This window comes from Telopea speciosissima, chromosome 11 (assembly GCF_018873765.1).
Source record: "Telopea speciosissima isolate NSW1024214 ecotype Mountain lineage chromosome 11, Tspe_v1, whole genome shotgun sequence".
Lineage (NCBI taxonomy): Eukaryota > Viridiplantae > Streptophyta > Magnoliopsida > Proteales > Proteaceae > Telopea > Telopea speciosissima.
Window position 1 is genome coordinate 2235084 of NC_057926.1, and position 21729 is coordinate 2256812.

Genomic DNA, 21729 nt, shown 5'->3' on the forward strand with positions numbered 1-21729 from the left:
TTAATAATAATTCTTGAGGTGTTTTGCCCCCCAGATTGGGTGTGGGTATCCGATTGATGAGGTAGGCGGCTATGAGAATGCAGTCTCCCCAAAAAGATAAAGGTACATGTGCTTGAAAATGCAATGCACGGGCAACCTCGAGAAGGTGCCGGTGCTTTCGTTCGGCCACCCCATTCTGTTGGGGAGTACCAACACAGAAATGCTGATGGTGAACACCCTCCTTAGAGAGAAAGTCCTGAAAGGGTCGAGAAAAAAATTCTTTCCCATTATCAATCCGAATTTGTTTTATGGTGGTGCCAAATTGAGTCTTAACCATTGCAAAAAAAGAAATAAGGAGGGCATAAGTTTCTGACTTTTGGCGCATTAAGTAAACCCAGACACATCGAGAAAAATCATCAACGGTGGTAAAAAAATAGTGAGCACCAGTGTTTGATGGGGTGTGATAACCCCCCCAAATATCACAGTGAATAAGCTGAAAAATTGCAGTGCATCGAGAAGTACTTAATGGAAATGGAGAACGTGTTTGTTTAGTTAAATGACACACATCGCAATGTCCAGGTGTAGAAATTACATCAGACAAATTATTAGATAATAAAGATAAACGGTCACGGGAGGGGTGACCCATGCGCATATGCCAAAGAGTAGAAGAAAGTGCATATGAGGTGAGAGGCAATGACAGCAAAGAGCCAGGACTGCCTGAAGCAAAGTGATAGAGATCGTTACCTAGCGTTCCCGTTCCAATCAACTTCTTCGATGGAACGTCCTGAATGGCACAAAAAGATGGAAAAAAAAGAACCACACAAGAGAGATGATTAGTGAGTTTACTAATGGATAATAAATTAAAAGAAAAAGAAGGCACATACAATACATCACGAAGAATGTTATCAGGTGTGAGATTGTGTGTGCCACAATGAGTAATAGGCATGTTAATGCCAGTGGGTAAGCGGACTGGTATGGGTGATGAAAGAGGAGTGACATTGGTGAGTAGGGAAAGATTAGAAATCATATGATTTGAAGCCCCACTGTCTGGTATGCATGGACGATCCTCAAGCTCCTTCCAGACTGAAGAAGCCGTCTCAGCATATATCACGCTGTTGGCAATGGTGCGAGTGAGGATATTGAGAAGCCAAGAAAGGACCATGAAGTTACATCGGTCCCAAGTCTGAATGGCAGAAGGTGGTGAAGTTGAACGTGGGAGGGTCCCATCCACGAACATCATCTTATTCTTGGCAAAGAAAGCCATGCGCATGGCACGACACCAAGTAGGGTAGTTGTCGCCATTGAGAGGCATCAAAATAAGTAAAGCTCCAGGGTTGTCAGAATGGTGGAGATGATTTAGGGAAGAAGGATCAAGACTGGCAGAAATCATAGGAACCTGTGATGTACCAACCGACAGGTCACTAGAGATCTCAACGGGAAGATTTTCCATGTCCGGCATGATGAATCAAATGGAGGAGAAGTCTGAAAAACGTGAAAGGGAGAGGGAAACATAAACGGATGTGTGAAGGTCCAAGATCTTCAAAAAACTGATACCATGTTAAATTTGGAAAAAGATAATTTGAATTGCTTAATTGATTCATAATAGAAGTGCTACTTAAATAGCACAATTACAAGAGAGAATACAGCTATTATCACATGTGATAATGGTGAGATTACAATGATATGGTTTCCATTATCACATGCGATAATAGAAGGAAACAAAGATTGAAGAAAAACTTTCTATAGGAGACACAGAGGTGATCTCTCCTAGTACATAACGCTAATACTATTGGACCAATCCCCCTGAAATGGAAGCAACCCTAGGGTGGGACACCTCCCCTTGGGTGTGAGATACATGCCCACAAGCCCCCAAATACCCCAAAAACACTTGGACCAAGATGGGAGCTCGAGGTCTAACTAAAAATACAGCAACTGGGCTTGAGTGGCAGGTCCAGCGACAAATTAGTGACCAACCGTGCGTCTTAAGGAGCTGCTGCTACCTCCATCTACCGCTCAGAGCAGATCAACAATAGTTCAAGGACTGATTGGGGGGGTTAGACCTTGAGGGTTAATGCACCATTATTAGCTACTTAATTGTACTCTGTAGAGTAACTTCAACTTACGGAAAGGACGTACGGGCACACGGGAAATAAGGATTGGATCAAATCGTCAAGCCTTACAGGCTAGGTGAGTGGGTTGATTGAATTCTTTTGGGAGTGTTTAAATGCATGATAACCTTGTATGTTGCTTTCACATTCATTCCTATTTGTGTGTGCATACTTAATGCTAACTATGTATGTTTAATTTCTATATTTATAATTCTCACTATGTATAATCATTTGATTAATTCAAATTCACTATGTATGCTAATAAATTACTGTATTTTCGAATGTTATGGTTGAGTTGTGTGAAATGGGATCCGACAGTCGAGGGGAATGTCGGGCCCGTGATCGCCATACGGTTAAGTAGGCTCATGGCATCTAGGCTAGGCTTGGAAATGGGTTATGACGTGGACGAGGTGGTTCTAATACCATATTCGCCGTACGAACTATATTAGCGGATAATTATTACATTAGAGATACTTGTATGCATTAGGCTTAGAAATGGGTTGCGGTGTATATGTTAGGGGAGACGGGAGGATGGTGTGGCTGATGGGTTTCCGATACCATGATCTCAGCCCCTAAACATGCACGTATGTATGCGAATCATGCCATATAGTCGTATGTCAGTTAGGATAAGACTACCATGTACTACAACCCCTTGCCAACAGGGGAATAGGTGTTGGACAACCCACAATAGTAGGCTTGATGAGACTTTCTGAGATACCATTTCTGCTGTATGATGTGATTGTTGCCGGAGGCAGACCGAGTTTGGGTAATCGATGAGGATTCCTGGACCGAACCCCAGGATGAAGTTGTTGGGGCTTGCTGGGAGACCTATGGCGCATTCGGGGACCGACAGGCTTTCGTTTGCAACTAGGGTTTGTTATTGTTGGGTAACCGAGGACGATTCTGGGACTAGGGATATTACCTACTATGTTGCAGTAGTACTCATAGTTAGTAAGTTTACGTATTAATTGCCGTACCCGATCATATAATTCAAATTCTTGACTCTTACCATATTCTATGGGGTAGCTTAATTCTGTACGCAACTTTTAAAAGCAGCCGTATTAATCATCGTATTAATTGTCGTATTATTGTTATATTAATACATATTTATGTATTTTAATTTAATTAAACAAAATAAAAAACTAAAACCTAAACCTAAATGCCGTATTAATTGCTGTATTAATACATATTTATGTATTAATCATTGTATTAATTGGTTGTCTACTTATTATTATTATTATTTTTGACCGATACATACTATTATTTGCTATGGTAGATTGTGGTTGATGGATTACCTATCAACATTTGTTTTGATAGACATGGTTAAACTTAATTAATATTAGATGTAGAGATCCAAAAGAATGGGAAATAATTTCAAATTGGAAAGCCATATTGGTTTTAAGTGTTCATGAATGCATGAGAAGATTAGAATTTAATTGCAAAAAAAATAGATTTCTCCTTGATTTTTACTAGGATAAACCCGTATTTTTGCTCCTGTACTATTTCAGGGCAATTATATTAAAACACGTATTAAACACGTACCAATTAATTACTGTACCTATTTTATTGCGTCAGATATTTGAAAGCGCACTATTGTCGTGTGAGCCGATTAATTATCGTACGTATCCATTCCCATATTATTGCCATACCCGAACTTACTAACTATGGTAGTACTATACCCCAGACTTAGAATTGTTGCTTAGGTGAAAAATAAAATGAACTCATTCATACATTCATATTTATGTGCATTCATGATTTATTTGTGTATGCTTGCATGTTTTGATCCCTCATTGATCTTAGTGAAGCTCACACCACGTGGTGTCCCCTTTTAGACTGTGAAGCAGATTTGTCCATGCCAATGGGCACCGAGACTACCTCCACCGCTGTGGACTACAATGAGGACTAGTGGACTTCAAACCCGGAGGCACATCTAGATGGTTGCGGATGTGATGATTGTGCTTACATGGCACAGTGATCGAGGACAAGGTCCTTCACTTTTATTTATATCATTTTGATGTATTGGTGGGCATGACCCTCGCATTCTTTTGATGTACACCCTTCCTGATGTATACTTGTTGGTATTATTATATTTTTTTTGATAAAATATTGGTATTATTATTATATACATGATTATACAATGGGTTGCACATGACAGATAAACCACACACATTTACTTATATATTACCACATTTAGATTCTAGCTCTGATTTTGTTTATATTACTTTATCTTCTGCTACTCTGATGTTGATTCCGTGATTGTGGACCATGAGGGCTAGCCATTGTGTTAGTGATCTTAGTGGTTCAGTAAGCCATAGACGTACGCTCTAGTCACACTACCCTAGGTTTAGGGAGTGGGGTGTGACACGAACCCTGAAGAGAAGACAACTCTTCCCCTATCTCGGTGGTGTCCCCCTTTTAGATTGTGATGCAAATTTGTCCGTGCCAATGGTCACCGAGACTACCTCCACCGCTGTGGACTACAATGAGGACTAGTGGACTCTAGAGCCAGAGGCACATGTAGATGGTTGCAGATGTGATGATTGTGCTTACGTGGCATAGTGATCGAGGACAAGGTCCTTTACTTTTGTTTATATCATTTTGATGTATTGGTGGGCGTGGCCCTCACATTCTTTTGATGTACACCCTTCCTTATGCATACTTGTTGGTATTATTATATATATTTTTTAGTAAAATGTTGGTATTATTATTATATACATGATTATACAATGGGTTGTACATGACAGATAAACTACACACATTTACTTATACATTACCACATTTAGATTTTAGCTCTGATTTTATCTATATTACTTTATCTTTTGCTACTCTGATGTTGATTCTGTGATTGTGGACCATGAGGGCTAGCTATTGTGCCAGTGATCCTGGTGGTTCAGTAGAGCATATGCGTACGCTTTAGTCACACTACCTTAGTTTTAGGGAGTAGGGTGTGACACGAACCCTGAAGAGAAGACAACTCTTCCCCTATCTTGACTTCCCTCTTACGATCTCAAAATTCCCTCCCACTCTAAATGCTTCCCCTACGATCTTTAAGCTCCAGACAAAACTAAACTGGTTAGGATTTCAAATTACTTAAGGAAACTCTTTCCTCCTCCGTTCTGAAGCTGAAATCGTCTTCCCTCTCTTTTCTCCTCTGTTCTGAAGCTGAAATCATCTTACCGCTCTCTGATGAGTTAATAAGATCTTCTCTTCACTTGACCTAATTCTAATTTGTTGATTTCTTGTATTTCTATTCAATTCTTCTTATGGGCACATACTCTGTTTTGATGCCTAAACAGTCCAGATCGAATGTCTATTTCTTCCACCCACTCCTTAAAAGTACCGAGAAATTGACTAGACTTTGGGCATTGTTCATTGGGAAATGGCGTTGCAACGGTCGACTATTCTTCTTCCTCTTCGTCTCGTCTTGCAAATCCTCTGCCCCAACCTCAAGCATTGAACCGGGTACATGGAAAGAGATGAATGAAAAGGGATAGTATCGGAGGAGTCTTTTTCTTTAATTCTTGGTCACACTCAAACTTAGAAGCAAGAGCAAGACCCATCAAAGAAATAAATAATAGATCAAAAGCTAAGAAAAAATATAAAAATAAGATGAAATAAGAAAGTCTTCCAGCTAAATTATACTCAATTAAGCAAGTAATAATATTTATTTCTACAGGAGCTTTCAAAACATTAAAAAAATTTAAACATTACATCATTTTTGAATCTGTAAATAGATGAAAATTAGGATTCATTCTTTGTCGTGTTCATCAATAGAGGAAGATGTATTAGTAAAATTACCTCAATTTCCCATATCCTCAAAAGTAGTTCATTTTAAGATAGTATGTTGCCGCCCCATACGGCTCTTCAAAAGCTGTTGAAATCCAACAACAATCAAAGATCAAGGATTTAGCGGTACCAAGGGAGAGAACAGAACAAAGGAGGCACCAAAATCAGCTCTCCATTTGAGTAAAACACTAGAATCAAACCCTAACTCTACTAGGGAGCTTAATTCGAAGCCGATGCATCTTATTGAAGTCTTTAAGGACCTGCGTAGGTGAGTGGCAAGTGACTCCACTGGCCTCCGTATTGTCCTCTTTAGCTCCTCCAAGGAATTGTCCAGGCGCTTGTGTTTACCCACAAATTCGGCACTAACGCTGCAAATTGTGATGCGTGAGCGTGCCAGAGTCGTATGACTTAAGGAGATGTGATGGAATAAAATCCAACTTCTAACTAAGATGAAAATGAAATCTTTGTAGTGCCTCGATTGCTCCAAGGACTTTAAGGAAAAGAAAATCGTAATGGAAGAAGCAAAGGAAGAAGATTGAAAATCAAATTGATAACTTGGTAATAACATAGCCATTAAAAACGCTTACACCTGGCTGTCTATGGACCGTTGAACACATACAACTTGATGTTGAACTACACTAAACTACACTAATCACACCAAATCTTTTGTTGTCAGTAGCGCATCAGTTGAAATGCTCGCATCTTGCTTAACAATGAATTATCGAAGCTTGCAACTTGATTTTGATGATTGTCTTCTGAAACACAGGCCAATGAGACATTGGGGGTCAGAATCCAACTCTAGCAAAAATTACCAAATAAATATCTACTTCTGAAAAGATGAGATGATGAAAGATAAAAGATAAATTGTAAAGAGTGTTGTTTGGTGAGAGCCTATTCTTCTTCGCATTATCTTCTTTTATAATTGCTCCTTTGGCAGTTGTGGTAGTTCCAACAGCTTCCACTTCTCATTTTGAATTTGAATTTGAATTTGATTATCTTTAGGTGGTTAAGTAACTGTCTACAATCTCCTGCACCACCTTCCCACTTTGTTGTTCAAATTCAAAAGGAACCTCTTTGATGGTAACATGCAATGCAAGGCCTTAAAGCATGTATAGTGTTTCGATCAATGACTGAAAGTGGGGTGTAAAATTTAAAATTTTAGGGTGTAAACAGCTTGTAGAGGCTTCCCAATTTTGTCGATCACAAAACGAACAAAGTTAAAAAACATGGCTTGGTTCTCATCGGTGGCAGCGGCATAGGAGTCGCAGAGTAATCGACCGTTGTCGGCTGCATACCAGATAAACAAAATAGCAATGGTACCAGTTTAGGATTTCACGAGACCCAATTTAGTCGTCGGACAAGTCATTTCTCAAATCGGGTAGTCAAATGGGTTTTTGCATTTGAAATGAAGCACTTAATCTTCAACTGCATGATTCACTTCCTCCACATGGCGCCCTATGGAGGTTGCACCGCAATGCATTGTACAGATCATGCATTGCAGACGATTTTTATCCAGGGAGAGAGAGGGTTTGTCCTTGTTCCAAAAGACGAACGACAATCACCACTGGAGGAATAACAACACTAATGAACAACAATCACTGTCAAAGAAGAGAGAATGGTAGGGATCGTCCTAACCTCATTCGAAAGTTGCTTTACCAATTTAGCTAGTTAAAGGGTAAAAAGAATGAACGATTATGATTTGATATAATAATTCAACAGTTAAAATTTAGATGTTAGTTTAAGGTGGTAGAGCATAGGTGCGGCTACATTTTACACTTTTTCCCCCTTAGGTTACGTTTGGTAATGGTCCGAACACCGTTCTTTGCTATTCTTCTGTTCTTTGAGAACAAAAAGACATGAAAATCTGTTTGGGTTGTCGGTTTGTTTTTTTGTTCTTTTAGAATGAACCGGAGAGAATATTCATTAAAAGAATGTTCTTTACAGACAGTATGTAAAGAACGAGAACAATTAAAATGAAGCCAAGATCGAGACATATAGGAAAAAAAACTGTGATTTCTCTGTTGTGGGGAGAGGAGAAGAGAACCTTGACGAAGCTCAAGTTTATCTTTAGGTGAGTTCAATCTCTACTCAAATCTCTCTCTCTCTCATCTCTCTCTCGCTCTCTCTCTGTCGAAGTAAACCCAGAAAACCCAAACCCTACTCTGCTTCTTCTTCTCCTCATTGTAATGGCGTAACCCTAACCCTTAGTTCAGCAATGGCGCGAAAGTCTCTCCGTCTACGTTGGTCCGGAGCGGAAGCGTTTCGTGATTCCAACTCGATTCCTCAACCTCCCGATCTTCATTTCTCTACTCAAGAAAGCCGAAGAGGAATTCGGGTATCAAGCCCATGGCGTCCTCGCTTTGCCTTGCGAAGTGGGATTTTTTAAAGAGCTTCTGAAGGTTTTTGAGAAGGATGAGGTTCAAGAGGTTGGAGTTGGATGAGTTCTTGAAGATGTTCTCTGAAGTGGGTCTTGATTCGTGTAAGGAAGGAAACAACTCTTGCAATGGATTCACTCCCCTGTTGCAGAAAGCTAGGGTTTGATGATGATCTTGGTTCTAGTTGAATCCCCTCCCCCTTTTCACTCGGATGATCTTCCATGGTTGTGGGTTCTTTTAGGATTACGGAGGGGAAAAAAAAAAAGGGTTTGTAAAGGAGAAGGCAGTGCAAGATTGGTAGGAGGGTGTTTTTTTCTTCTTCTTCTTTTTTCCCCCTTTTCTTTTTTAAATCATCCATGAGTCTCAATCTTAAATGGTGGGTTTCAATGAGATGTTTAGCTGCTAAACTTTCTAGGGTTTTAGAGGAAACTATATGTTACATGTTTGAAGAACAATGAAGTTGAGGATAATATTTCAGAATTTGATTTAACTTTGTTGCTAAGTTTTCAGCTTATCCTGGCACACACCGACTCTATCTCTCTCTGAAATTTTGAATTCAATTTGATTTTTTTTACTTCCAAGAATCTCTAACTGGGTTTGTCTCTAATCTCATGGTTATAATGGAAAAAAATTAATAATCTCCATTGCAAGCACAGATTATGGCTGTTTGTGTGTATTTCAAATTTTTGTTGCGTATGCAGATTGGAGTCTGGAGGGTTGATTCAGTTTACTAATTTCTATCGAGAAATTCTTTTCCCAACTGTATGAGTTCTTCCAAAAGGCATTCCTGTGTTGTCATTGGTAGCCAAAAATCTCATGTGTTGCCACCACACAGAGAGATCACACAACACAGAGAGCATGTAATGGTGGTGCCATCATGGGATTCATAAAACTACGTCTTTCTTTAAACTGTACACCTTCAAAAGAGGAATTGATCAAGGGAGAAAGAGTATAATCATAAAACAATGTCTTTTTTTAATTTAGATGACAATGCCTTATCAAAAAAATTTAGATGACAATGACATTATTGTAATTAATATCAAATAGGGAAGAACAAATTTTATCAAACACCATTTTCGTTTTGAACACATTCTTGAGACAGTTATCAAACGGTCAATTTCGATCACAGAACGTCGTTCCAAACCAGAAACATCAAAGAACGTTTCTAGTCAAGAATGAATGTTCTTTGTTCAGACTGTTACCAAACATAGCCTTAACATCCAAACATAGCTTTGTTGCGATTGGGATGATTAAACATTGGAAAAAAGACTCCACATTCATTGCAGTCTGCTTCAATTTTCAACTGTAAAGAGTTTAGGCCGATCCTGAGATTAGATAGATCCATCTAGGTTTTACTGGATCGTTCCCTGGATCGGACAACTTGGCTGATCCAATCCGATATTTGCCATTTTTTTGGGTTTTTTTTACCGATATTTTGATGATTTTGACCGATCCAAGCTTGATCCAGTAAAACCCGGATCGGTATCGGCCATGACCGATCACGAGTACGATACCTGGATTTTGAACATTGGTTCAGGCGGTGATCGACCTGAAGCCAAGATACGATTCTGCTAGTTCTTTCTTTGTTTTATATTTTGATTTTAGGCAGCAAAGTCTCTTGATTCTTCGATTGTTTGGTGCTATTCCTATCTTTTATTGCTGGTTTCTTTGGAGTCTCAGGTTCTCACCGGTGGTGAATGGTGACCAACCATGGTTTTCGTGACTTGCCTTGACAACAAAACACTAATGGTAAACGTAAATCCAAATTCCACCACGCTCGGGAACTTAAAGCTCGTGATTGAAGAGAAGTGTGGCATTCCCGCTAATCTACAACGCCTCTTCTTGTCGCCGCGACTATTGATTGGCGATGACTCAACGAAAGTTTCTGATCTCGGTGTTCGATCCTATTCAACCCTAGCCCTCCTCTCTCCTCTTCTGGGAGGTATGTAAGCTCCTGTCCCCTCCAAACCAAGGCTAGAATTCCTCAACTCCAAGCCTCCTCCCAACTATGTGGCGGGTCTTGGTCGTGGTGCCACAGGTTTCACCACCCGTTCCGATATTGGTCCTGCTAGAGCTGCCCCTGACCTCCCCAACCGTTCCACCACTACAATTGGTGGCGCTGCTGGTGCTGCTGGCGCTGGGAGGGGAAGGGGTAAAGGTCCTGGGGGCAAGGAGGAGGAAGAGGACGAAGTGGACAAGAAAGGCTATGATGAGAACCAAAAGTTTGATGAGTTTGAGGGAAACGATGTTAGGCTTTTTGCTTCTGCGGAGTATGACGAGGATGACAAGGAGGCAAATGCTGTTTGGGAAAGCATCGATAAAAGGATGGACTCTAGAAGAAAGGACTAGAGAGAAGCTAGGTTGAAGCAAGAGATCGAGAAGTATCGAGCTTCTAATCCTAAGATCATGGAGCAGTTCGCGGATTTGAAGAGGAAGTTGTATTCTTTGTCTGTAGAGGAATGGGATAGCATTCCTGAGATTGGTGATTACTCGTTGAGGAATAAGAAGAAGAGGTTCGAGAGTTTCGTGCCAGTGCCTGATACGTTGCTTGAGAAGGCTAGGCAGGAAAAGGAGCACGTAACAGCGCTGGATCCCAAGAGCAGGGTTGCAGGTGGCACCGAGACTCCATGGGCTCAGACTCCTATTACTGATTTAACAACTGTCGGAGAAGGAAGAGGGACTGTTTTTTCGTTGAAGTTGGATAGGCTATCTGACTCTGTCTCAGGGTTAATGGTTGTTGATCCAAAGGGTTATCTCACTGACCTCAAGAGTATGAAGATCACAAGTGATGCTGAAGTTTCGGACATAAAAAAAGGCTAGGTTGTTGCTCAAGTCTCAGAATACGTACAAACCCGAAACACCCTCCAGGATGGATTGCAGCCGCAAGACTAGAGGAAGTTGCGGGAAGCTTCAAGTAGCTAGACAGTTGATACAGAGAGGTTGTGAGGAGTGCCCCAAGAATGAAGATGAATGGTTGGAAGCATGTAGGCTGGCTGGTGGAGAGAATAATATGAATATGGAAGAAGCTAAGGCTGTGATAGCTAAGGGTGCGAAGGCAATTCCGAACTCAGTGAAGCTGTGGATGCAGGCTGCGAAGCTGGAGGATAATGATATAAGCAAGAGCAAGGTCTTGAGGAAGGGGCTCGAGCATAACCCTGATTCTGTTAGGCTCTGGAAAGCAGTTGTAGAGTTGGCCAATGAGGAGGATGCTAGGCTTTTGCTTCAGAGAGCTGTAGAGTGGTGTCCTTTGCATGTTGAGCTGTGGCTCGCTCTTGCAAGGTTGGAAACTTATGATAATGCAAAAAAGGTTCTTAATAGGGCAAGAGAGAAGCTCTCAAAGGAGCCAGCTATCTGGATTACAGCTGTGAAGCTTGAAGAGGCTAATGGAAATACTGCTATGGTTGGGAAGATAATAGAGAGAGGTATCAGGGCCTTGCAAAGGGAAGGATTAGTAATCGATAGAGAAGCCTGGATGAAAGAGGCTGAAGCTGCAGAATGAGCTGGATCTTTGGCAACTTGCCAGGCTATAATTCATAACACCATTGGCATTGGTGTTGAGGAAGAAGATCAAAAGAGGACATGGGTTGCTGATGCCGAGGAGTGCAAGAAGAGGGGTTCCATTGAGACTGCCCGAGCTATTTATGCTCATGCTCTTACCGTGTTACTAACCAAGAAGAGTATATGGCTCAAGGCAGCACAGCTTGAGAAGAGTCATGGAACCAGGGAATCTCCTGATGCTCTACTCCGGAAAGCAATGACGTATAGACCACAGGCCGAGGTCCTATGGTTGATGGGTGCCAAAGAGAAGTGGCTTGCAAGAGATGTTCCTTCTGCTCGAGCTATTCTCCAGGAAGCCTATGCTGCCATTCCCAACTCTGAGGAAATCTGGCTTGCGGCTTTCAAGCTGGAGTTTGAGAACCATGAGCCTGAGCGAGCAAGAATGCTTCTTGTTAAAGCTAGAGAAAGAGGAGGCACAGAGAGGGTGTGGATGAAATCAGCCATTGTTGAGAGAGAATTGGGAAAAACCGCAGAGGAGAGGAGATTGCTTGAAGAGGGGTTGAGAAATTTCCCTTCATTCTTCAAATTGTGGTTTATGCTTGGACAGCTGGAGGACCGTCTTGGTTGCTTGGAGAAAGCCAAGGAAGCTTATGAGTCAGGTCTAAAGCATTGCCCCAGTCACATTCCTCTTTGGCTTTCCCTTGCTAATCTCGAGGAGAAGATGAATGGACTGAGCAAAGCACGAGCGATTCTTACTATGGCCAGGAAGAAGAATCCTCAAAATCCTAAACTTTGGCTTGCTGCAGTTCGAGCTGAATTAAGGCATGGACATAAGAAGGAAGTTGATATACTGATGGCAAAGGGTTTGCAAGAATGCCCTACCAGTGGTATCCTATGGGCAGCATCAATTGAGATAGCCCCACGTCCCCAACGCAAAACGAAAAGTGCCGATGCACTCAAGCGGTGTGACCATGATCCCCATGTCATTGCTACTGTGGCAAAATTGTTTTGGCATGACAGGAAGGTGGAGAAAGCAAGAAACTAGCTGAATAGGGCAGTAACTCTTGCGCCGGATATTGGGGATTTCTGGGCTTTGTACTACAAGTTTGAGCTTCAACATGGATATGAGGAGCACCAGAAAGATGTCTTAAAGAGATGTATTGCGGCAGAACCAATGCATGGTGAGCGATAGCAGGCAATTTCCAAGGCTGTGGAGAATTCTCACCAGCCAATAGAAGCCATTCTAAAGAAAGGTGTGGTTGCCCTAGGAAAGGAGGAGAATTCTGCTGAGAGTACCAAACTGTAGAATTTCGTAAGTATCCCGATTTGGACTTCTCTATTACCTGGCAATTCACTAGTTACTTGGAACTGTAATAGTGACTTAGTGAAAGGTGTGCCATGTTATTCTTTTCCTTTAATCTTTCTATGGCAGAAGTCTGGTTTGCATTATTGCTAGAATATCTTCTCTATGATATATTTTGATAACCTCAATTTTCTTTTGATATGTTAGTTGTCTTCAAATCAATATACTTCTGGGGTTCTAATGAATAACATCCTGACATGGTGACTAATTTTTATCATTAATGGATTCAGGTCCTTCAGGCAAACATAATCTCATTTTCTTGTATTGTAAATATAAAGAAGAATATACTTCTATAGCACATGGAGACCTCTATTTCAGCTTCACTCTAGAATATGAGAATAATCAACATTTGAATTAAAAGAAAATGAAATTGGTCAGCATGTTATGTATGTCTCGAATTCTTGGACCAGTTTCGAAGAATGACCTGCTCCGACATTTTTGGTGGCGACCCGAATGGAACTTTTTCTGAGATTTGTGATGGTAGCAGAGGGCTTGGGCCGCCCATCACTGATCTTGTTGGGGGTACGGGGGCGAAGCCCCTGCGGTACGTTTCGACCCGACCCGATGGATCGACCCGGATCCGATGGAGGAGTATTTATGTTCCTTACCCGCTTTATTGTAAAGAGAGAGGAAGATTTTGGGGTTTTCGTTCTAGGGTTTTTGAGAGAGCAGCAACAGTGATTTGGGTGTTCTTGAGAGTTTCCATTGTAATTTTTCTCCGTTTTATATAGTGAATCATCTTCGTCTTCGCCTGTGGATGTAGCACACTATACTGGTGTGTGAACCACGTTATATCTCTGTGTTCTTTTGCTTGATTTTTGTTTCTTTTCGTGATTTTGTTAGTGTTTGCTATAACACAGCATAACAAAGTACCTAAACAGGCATAATACTGTTTTCAGGAATTCCTAAAATGCCTTTGATGCCAGATGAAAGCAACTCATGTAGTACTAGTAGTCATAAGAAGATGGATTGAGCAATCTTAAATCGTTAAGTTCTTCTCATAGTATTATAAGTTAATTGACAAAAGTATAGACAGAAAAGCATAGAAAGAACATTATTTAAACAAGCCAGAATCATATATTGGCATTGCATTTCAAATTTTCTAAGAGAAATATATGGTTTCCTGACATTTTATGCAACAAATAATTAGACTGATCATCCAGATGCCTGTGTTGCATTGGTAAAGCCTATGGGTGTCATCCACGAGGCCTTGGTTCAAATCCCGCTTTCATCCTTCCCCTTCCCCACTCCCTCATCCCCCCGCTTTACCCCACGGAAGAAAAAAAAAATGTCAATTATCATGAGAAAATCTTAGTAGGCAACCTGTAATTCATCTCAATCTGGTACCCAAAATAAATACAACATCTCTCATTAATATGATTAAACCAAAAACTTCGACGACCAATGAAATACATTTCACATATTTGTCCAATTCATGGCAAATAAAAAACCAAAAGCGTAGCTAAACATTCAAAGCTTTCAGTGTTGATAAATGAAAAAAAAAAAATTAGATAAATCACTACTGAAGGTGCAAGGGAATACTTTTAATAAATCAGCAAGAGATACTTGCTAGATTCAAGACGTGGGTAAACGAAATCATTAGAAAAAACCAGTTAATAAATGAACTACCACCAAGTAGAAGCAACAAAAGGAAAAGGAAAAAAATGGCAACAAAAAAAGAGCAAACATGAAAAATAAAAAGATCTTCCAATCTTAGAGCTGACCAGCCAGACAAACAACACGTGAGGTTGACTTATTTCAAACATTAGATCCAAGATGCATCACATAAGTGAATCCGACATCCACATTACCTCTACATGAATCTTCCTCAAAATCAAAGGCTTCGGAAAAAGCATCCAAGGAACAGCTACAATAGGCAAAAGCAACAACAAAATCTGCGAGAAGAATATGACAAGATTCAGGCAACTTTGAAAAAAATATCGGGATAATACTTAGCACCTAGTAAATCCAATGGTATGATTAGTAACCAATACCTGCAATGGTCTCTGACCCCACAACAATTGATTATCACCAAGATCGTCAGTGGGGCTCAAGAACATGTAAGTCATGACATGATATAAGTCTGCTTGAGACCCTGTGCACCACTTAATGAGAATGAGGAGTGCAAGAAACCCAAAGAGGCTATTGAAAAAGATCATCTGTGGGACAAATTGATACCTAATAGTAAATTTTAGGATCAGAAACCTCTTCTCCCAATGCCCTTTGGAAGAAGACACAGAAATAAAAAGTGTTAATAGTTTTTTTAATTAACTGGGGAATGGAACCATCTTCAAGTGTTGTAAAATTCTTTATAATTGGGTTGGGAGTGTGAAGTGGGGGATTTTGGTTCTTAACCCAATTGGTGATATAAACACTCCCTTGATGAAAAATAAAAAATAAAAAAAAGGAAGAGGAGGTTGCGGTGGGATTGGGGGAGGGGGGGGGGGGGAGATTTTCATATGGCAATTGGCAAGTGCTTTTAGTTTAGTTTCAACTACAAGCCTAATAGTAACTTAAATCTAGGACAAAGAAACAACACAACTAAGCAATATCCCAACTAATTGGAGTCAGCTACAAGTCATAGATACTAGGGTAAATTACACGTCACCCCCTGGTTTTCAAACGAAACTCAAATCATCCCCTGGTATTTGTTAATACTCAAATCACCCCCTGTATTAGACCCCAATATGACAAAGTAGTCCCTACCGTTAGTTTTATGCTGTTAAGTGATGATGTCAGCCAGTTAAATAAATTTAAATCCTTAAACTACCCTTGACATCCAAACATAGATTTTGAAGGGTAGTATTGTAAATTTAATTCTAATGTTTTAGTACAAGGGTAAAATAGTCCTTTCACGCCAATAACTAACAGTAGACTAACACCGTTATTGTAGAGGAGGATGGATGAGTATTTTAAAAACCCAGGGGGTGATTTGAGTTTCGTTTGAAAATCAGGGGGTGACGTGTAATTTACCCTAGATAATATTGAATTAGCAGTAGTTTTGTGAACTCAAGAGTGTCATGATGGAATTAGGTACCACCCTACTAATAATGTGAAGCTTGAATGGCAGAAAAATGCATTTAGTACATGATGTAGATTCTGGCCAGAGGAAGAGACAAAAGACCAGGCCTTTTTTTGGGCCAGAGGTGGACCAGCTCGAGCCAGCCAAGCAGGGGTCTACGATGCCTCACGATTGTGATAAGGATCCCCCTTGACCAGCCAAAGATGCTCCACGATTTTGAGAGGATTCCCCTTTGGGGCACTTAAGTAGTTTCTAATTTGTTTTTGCTTGTGGCTGAATTATAAAGCCAAGTAGTTTTAATTAGTTAACTTCTATTTCATTAGGAATTAGTAGTTCCTATTTTACTAAGTTTCTATTTTAGATTAGTTCTTATTTCGGGAAAGTTCTACGCTATTGTAAGCTTGCCTAAGCTATTAAAAGGCATCACATCTTAATGGAAGAGGACAATTTAGAGAAAAGAATCTTCAGGCCAAATAAGTCATCGAGTATGGAAGTTCCTTCTTTGCTGCAACTGCTGAGATAGCTGTGGGTGAGAGACCTAGGCTGAGAGAGCCATTTCCTCTACCCCCCGTACCTTCTATTTTCTATCTTCTCCACCTTCTCTGTCTCTCCATCGATCTCTGCTGAACTGCTGCTGCTACAGAGGAACACCATTCGAAGAATCAAGTTCTTCCTGTATTTCTGCTACAACTTAAAGGCTGTGTATCTTTATTACCCTTACTCAAAACTTACAGAGTTTTGGAGCATCATCTCACACCATCATCCCCACCATTCGATGCCCACTTCTACCCCATTCCATTGGCTGGATTGCTCTATAACACCAAACCTTCTAATTTCATTCCCCCTCTTCCATCTCCACTTTTACCATCAAAATTGATCCAAACTTGCACACAAAGCTCCTGCCATCAAGGCCTACACTCGGTTGCCATTGGGACTCAAGATCAGCTTTTTTTTTGAAGGTTTTCTCTTAACCTTCTATTTTGGTGTTTCACTGATATCTCCACATCAGGCCATCAAAATTGAACCAATAGTGGCTCCGTCACTAATAAGTTGAACCATATAAGAAAGGCAAGAAAATTGAACCATATAATAAATTGAATAGAAACTACCAAAGGGAAAAAGAAAAGGCAAGAAAATAATGGCGAACATGATTTCAACACCACTCAGTGCTAATAGATTGTAAACTCATGGTAAGAAAATATTGATCAAGAAGCTGTAAGAAACTGAAAAACAAATAGAAATTTTGTTTTCTGAAGACAAAAAGAATTACTCAGGCACCTGAGATGAACCAAGAATATTGAGCTGTTATTGAATTTCAAAGTAGTTCTGTCTTATCTCTGCCAGTACCTCGAACTTGAAGCCAAACCTGTCTGAATTGCTGGTCCCAAGCCTAGAGGAGGAGGAGGGTTGATGCATCAGATGTGCAACTGGCAACATAAAAAATTTAGCCAAACCTTTTAGCATGAACCCTGAACACATGTGAAATGTAGCTGATCCCATTTAGTTAGGAGAAGACTTGGTTTGAGTTGAGTACAAAGTAGTTTTGAGTTGTGATCTCTTTGAGTGGCTTGCTGGATGCACTTGCATTTATCAGTCCTTGTGTATCAAAATTTTCATTCAGAACAGTTTCTCTCCATAATGAGACTGGAATGATGGCTGTGCAGGCAGCAGACCAAGAAGAAGGTGGTTCAGGCTGCATAAAATCTGAAGGGGATCTGTTCCTTAATGGAGCTCAAGCATGTCTAGTGACAGGAGTGGAGGGGGGAAGTATGTTTCATCCAAGTGAACACTATCCGACGTGGACCATGGAAGCTCCTTCGGATTCTCTAAAAGAATATCTCCAATTTTGTACAGGATGGCAATCTATTCCAAGGCCACCAGAAGAAGCAGTAGACCGCTAGCATGCTCAACATACCACAAATACACATTGTATATGTTACCTTCCTTTATTTTTCTGCTATATTCTGAATATATTCGAGTGTAGTTGCAACTAGCATCCTTCTCTTTAATGAACTTCAGCTTGAGATTCAAATTATATTACTTCTAACTTTTCATTTCTTCTTCTCATAGGTCGCATATTTTTAAAACCTGTTACTAGGGTGTATTTCTTTTAGTATGAATTCGTTAATAATTTGTGGCAGCTGTGTAATTGGAGATGATGATAACTTGAACTAGATGGATTGTAGATACATAAAATAACTTCGTAGGATTTGATAAATACTCCACTTTGGTGTATATATGGGATCACTTTGGTGTATATGTGGGATATAGTTTGATTTTTTTTGTACAATACCATCTATATATTTTATTTCCCCTGCAAATTAAGCAAGAAATGCATTTCTTAAACCTTTTTCTATTTTTTTTTCAGAACATTGTGGAGAAGAGATCACACGAATAAGGAACATGGTAACCAAAGAGACATTGTAAACATAACACCACAGCTGGAGGCCCTTTTTTGAATCAAATGAGGAACTGAATTTTACTGTCAGGAACCCTAGTGACAGTGATTTTATAGATGGGTGCAAGTTTTACAATGAAAGAAAATGATTTTATAGATGGGTGCAAGCTTTACAATGAAAGAAACATAAGTTCAGGCTCTTGCAAGATTACTAGTTAGCTGAGACCAACCTAGAGTATATATCACATAGCAATTGACATGGTTTTTCCACTTGCATTAGAATCTAATACTTCAGTAACATGTTTGTTCTAGGGCTGATCGTGACTCGCGAGGGTAGTATGATTTTGTTTTAAACCATGTTTTGGCATTTATCTGGTCGGCAGGGGAGGATACCGTAGGGACACTGACTACTATGTCAAAGTTGTAACATGAGGAAGTGGTATTTGCAACATTCTTGTGAGTTCCCAAGAGGGAGTCCTACTCTTTTGATGATCAGCCAAACAGGGTCAAAAAGTGGCTGTGTGGTATGTGGTTAGGTTCAACTTGTGATGGGCCAAATGAGCCTGATTGGGCCCTTGACAATCGGCAGCTGGGTTTGGCTGAAGTCCTCCTTGGATGCTCAGAATGTCTCAAATGATGAAGATGCTTTCATAATTGACGAGGCAACAAAAGAACATATTGCAGAACGGGAAGCCAACACTCTGGCTGGTGAGGTTTTGGTGAGTAGACCATATCGTCGACAAGCTGTGACCGAAGCGTCGCTCACCGCATGGAATACCAAACATTTGAGGTATCACCTTTGTCCAATGATCGGTATGTGTTCTCGTTCAAACACCCCTTGGATTTGAAGAATGTTTTATCCGTCCGTGAGTGGGAACCTCGTAGTCTTGGAAAAGTGGAATCCTGAGGGTACTTGGAGTTTTCAACATGTGGATTTGTCGGTTTTTTACCTCTCAAGTTCCTAATTGCAAGTTCCCTAGCAGTATCCCATTAAATGAGAGACATGTGGATTAGTGTGATCCTACAGTCAAGATTTGAAGAACTATTTTAACCTTTGAAATTAACCCTGGTTACTCTACCCACAGACTCTAACCTGGGGTAAGTCTCTATTAAACAGAATCGATACGGATTAGGGATTTACCTCATCAATGTTTCCCATGCAGCAGAAAGGATCCGGTTGCTTTACGCGTCGATCCGCATGAATTCTGACGATGCATGTTTCACGACAATCTTACTAGGTTGTGAGAAGTTGATCCGTCACAGTAGTCTACCCTCCAAGTCCAAGGATGAAGATGGAGATTCTGAGAAAACCTCGCTTGACGTAGGGAACGAGAGAGATTGTGAGAGAGAGCTTGGCAGCTGTTATGATCGTGTATCACCTACTGCCTATTTTTCTCCATCTTATAAAATAGAGGGTCCAAACCCTAATGGGCCATGGGTCCCACATCAGCCCCAAGTGGGCTCTTATGTGGCCTAGGCCATGGATTTCTAACATCTCCCACTCATCCACATAGGGCGGGTCATCTCAATCGTCCAATCAAGTCTCTACTCTAGCGCGTATCTCCTCTTACAGAAAATGTAGCGTGCGACCTAACGAGATAGAACAAAGGTAGAAGTGCTATATCAAACTTCCATCTAACCAACATAGCATATCACTCACAAACTATCTAGGGTACCCTAAACAATGAATGCTCCATGGGACTTTACCTAGACTTTGATTCCTCTCCCTACTCCTTTACGGTCAGATTCAACCATCTGATGGATGAAGCATCCTTGAGTAAATAGAAATTAAAATTTGTGCCAAATTTCAAGCCTATGGTTCATCATTCAGATAATTTTCTTCATTCCCTTGTATTAAATACTGCTATCAACTCAGTGGAGAGAGATGTTCTGGCAGTTCTAACCATTAGACAAATAATGTACCACTGGTATCTGTTCATGAGGAAGTTCCTCATGATCCATTGGTAATGGATCAAATGTTATAGGTAAAAGAAGAGTCATTAACCCTTATAATCACATGTGGTAGTTTCCTTTGGAACATTGAGTTCATTGAACTCTATATCCCGTATTTGTGAACTCACTAATTTCACTATCCTCTAGATAGAAATTTGGTGTTATTTGACTCTACAATGGTATGCTTGTGTGTTTTTTTTTTTTTTTTTTTGATTAAAAAAAAAAAAATACCATAAATCTATAAGCCTTGGACTAGTCTGAATATCCTATAAAATACCAATTAGCCGCTCTTTAATGCAACGTTCTTTCATTTGGGTTATATTCCCTAACTTTAGCTGGCATCCCCAAACCCATCTGTGTCTCAAATTAGATTTCCTTCCTGTCCAAAGTTCAATAGTGTTTTTTAAACAACTTTCTCGATTCAAGACATATATGATCGTTTTAAGAGCTTCACTCCAAAACAATAAAGAAAAATTAGAGGTATTAATTATACTTCTTACCATGTCCGCAAGGGTTCCGTTTCTTCTTTCAGCAATACCATTTTGACTTGACGTGCTAGGCATGGTATATTGGGCTATAATACCATGCTCTTGTAAGAAGCAGGCAAATGAACCAGGTTTTTGTCAGCTTCTGTGTATCTGTCAAAATACTCGACACATCTGTCTAATCTAACGATTTTGATATGTTTTCCAGTTTGTTTTTCTACCTCTATTTTATAATTTATAAAGATGTCTAGCACCTCATCCTTATGATCTAATAGATAGACATACATATATCCTGTATGGTCATCAATAAAAGAGATCTTTCTATTTTGTGTTCGCATTTGCCGTTACACACCTGGTAGAGTGTGTTATTGACTCTCTCGCTTCGAGCTTTCAACGAGACTGCATAAAATAGGCAAGATCCTATAATTTATGTTTGTATGGGGAGGTAAATCCTCAATACCTTTCCCTTTATTGCCATTTGCTCTCTGTATATCTTGATTAGGAAAAGATCAAAGGACAAATTCTTGACCTATTCTTTCCTCCCGAGAGAATGTTTCATTCTTACCTTTTTGGCTTTCTCTTATGGAAGCCAAGAACAGATTCATGACTTACGCACTTGAGGTTGGAGAAATTAGAGTGGTATTGTGATTTTTTTTTTTTGATAGGTAAAATCAATTTATTCCAAAAAAAAAATAAAAAAAATAAACAATTACAACCTAAAAAGGCAGCCTAAGAGAGATTCAAAGATCAGAACCCCAGGAA

The 21729-nt window shown here is 40.1% G+C and overlaps 1 pseudogene; it reads left to right on the forward strand.

Annotated features, from left to right (window-relative positions):
• Nucleotides 1-9943: 9943 nt before the first annotated feature.
• On the forward strand, nucleotides 9944-13159 carry LOC122646628 (annotated as a pseudogene).
• The last annotated feature ends 8570 nt before the right edge of the window (nucleotides 13160-21729 follow it).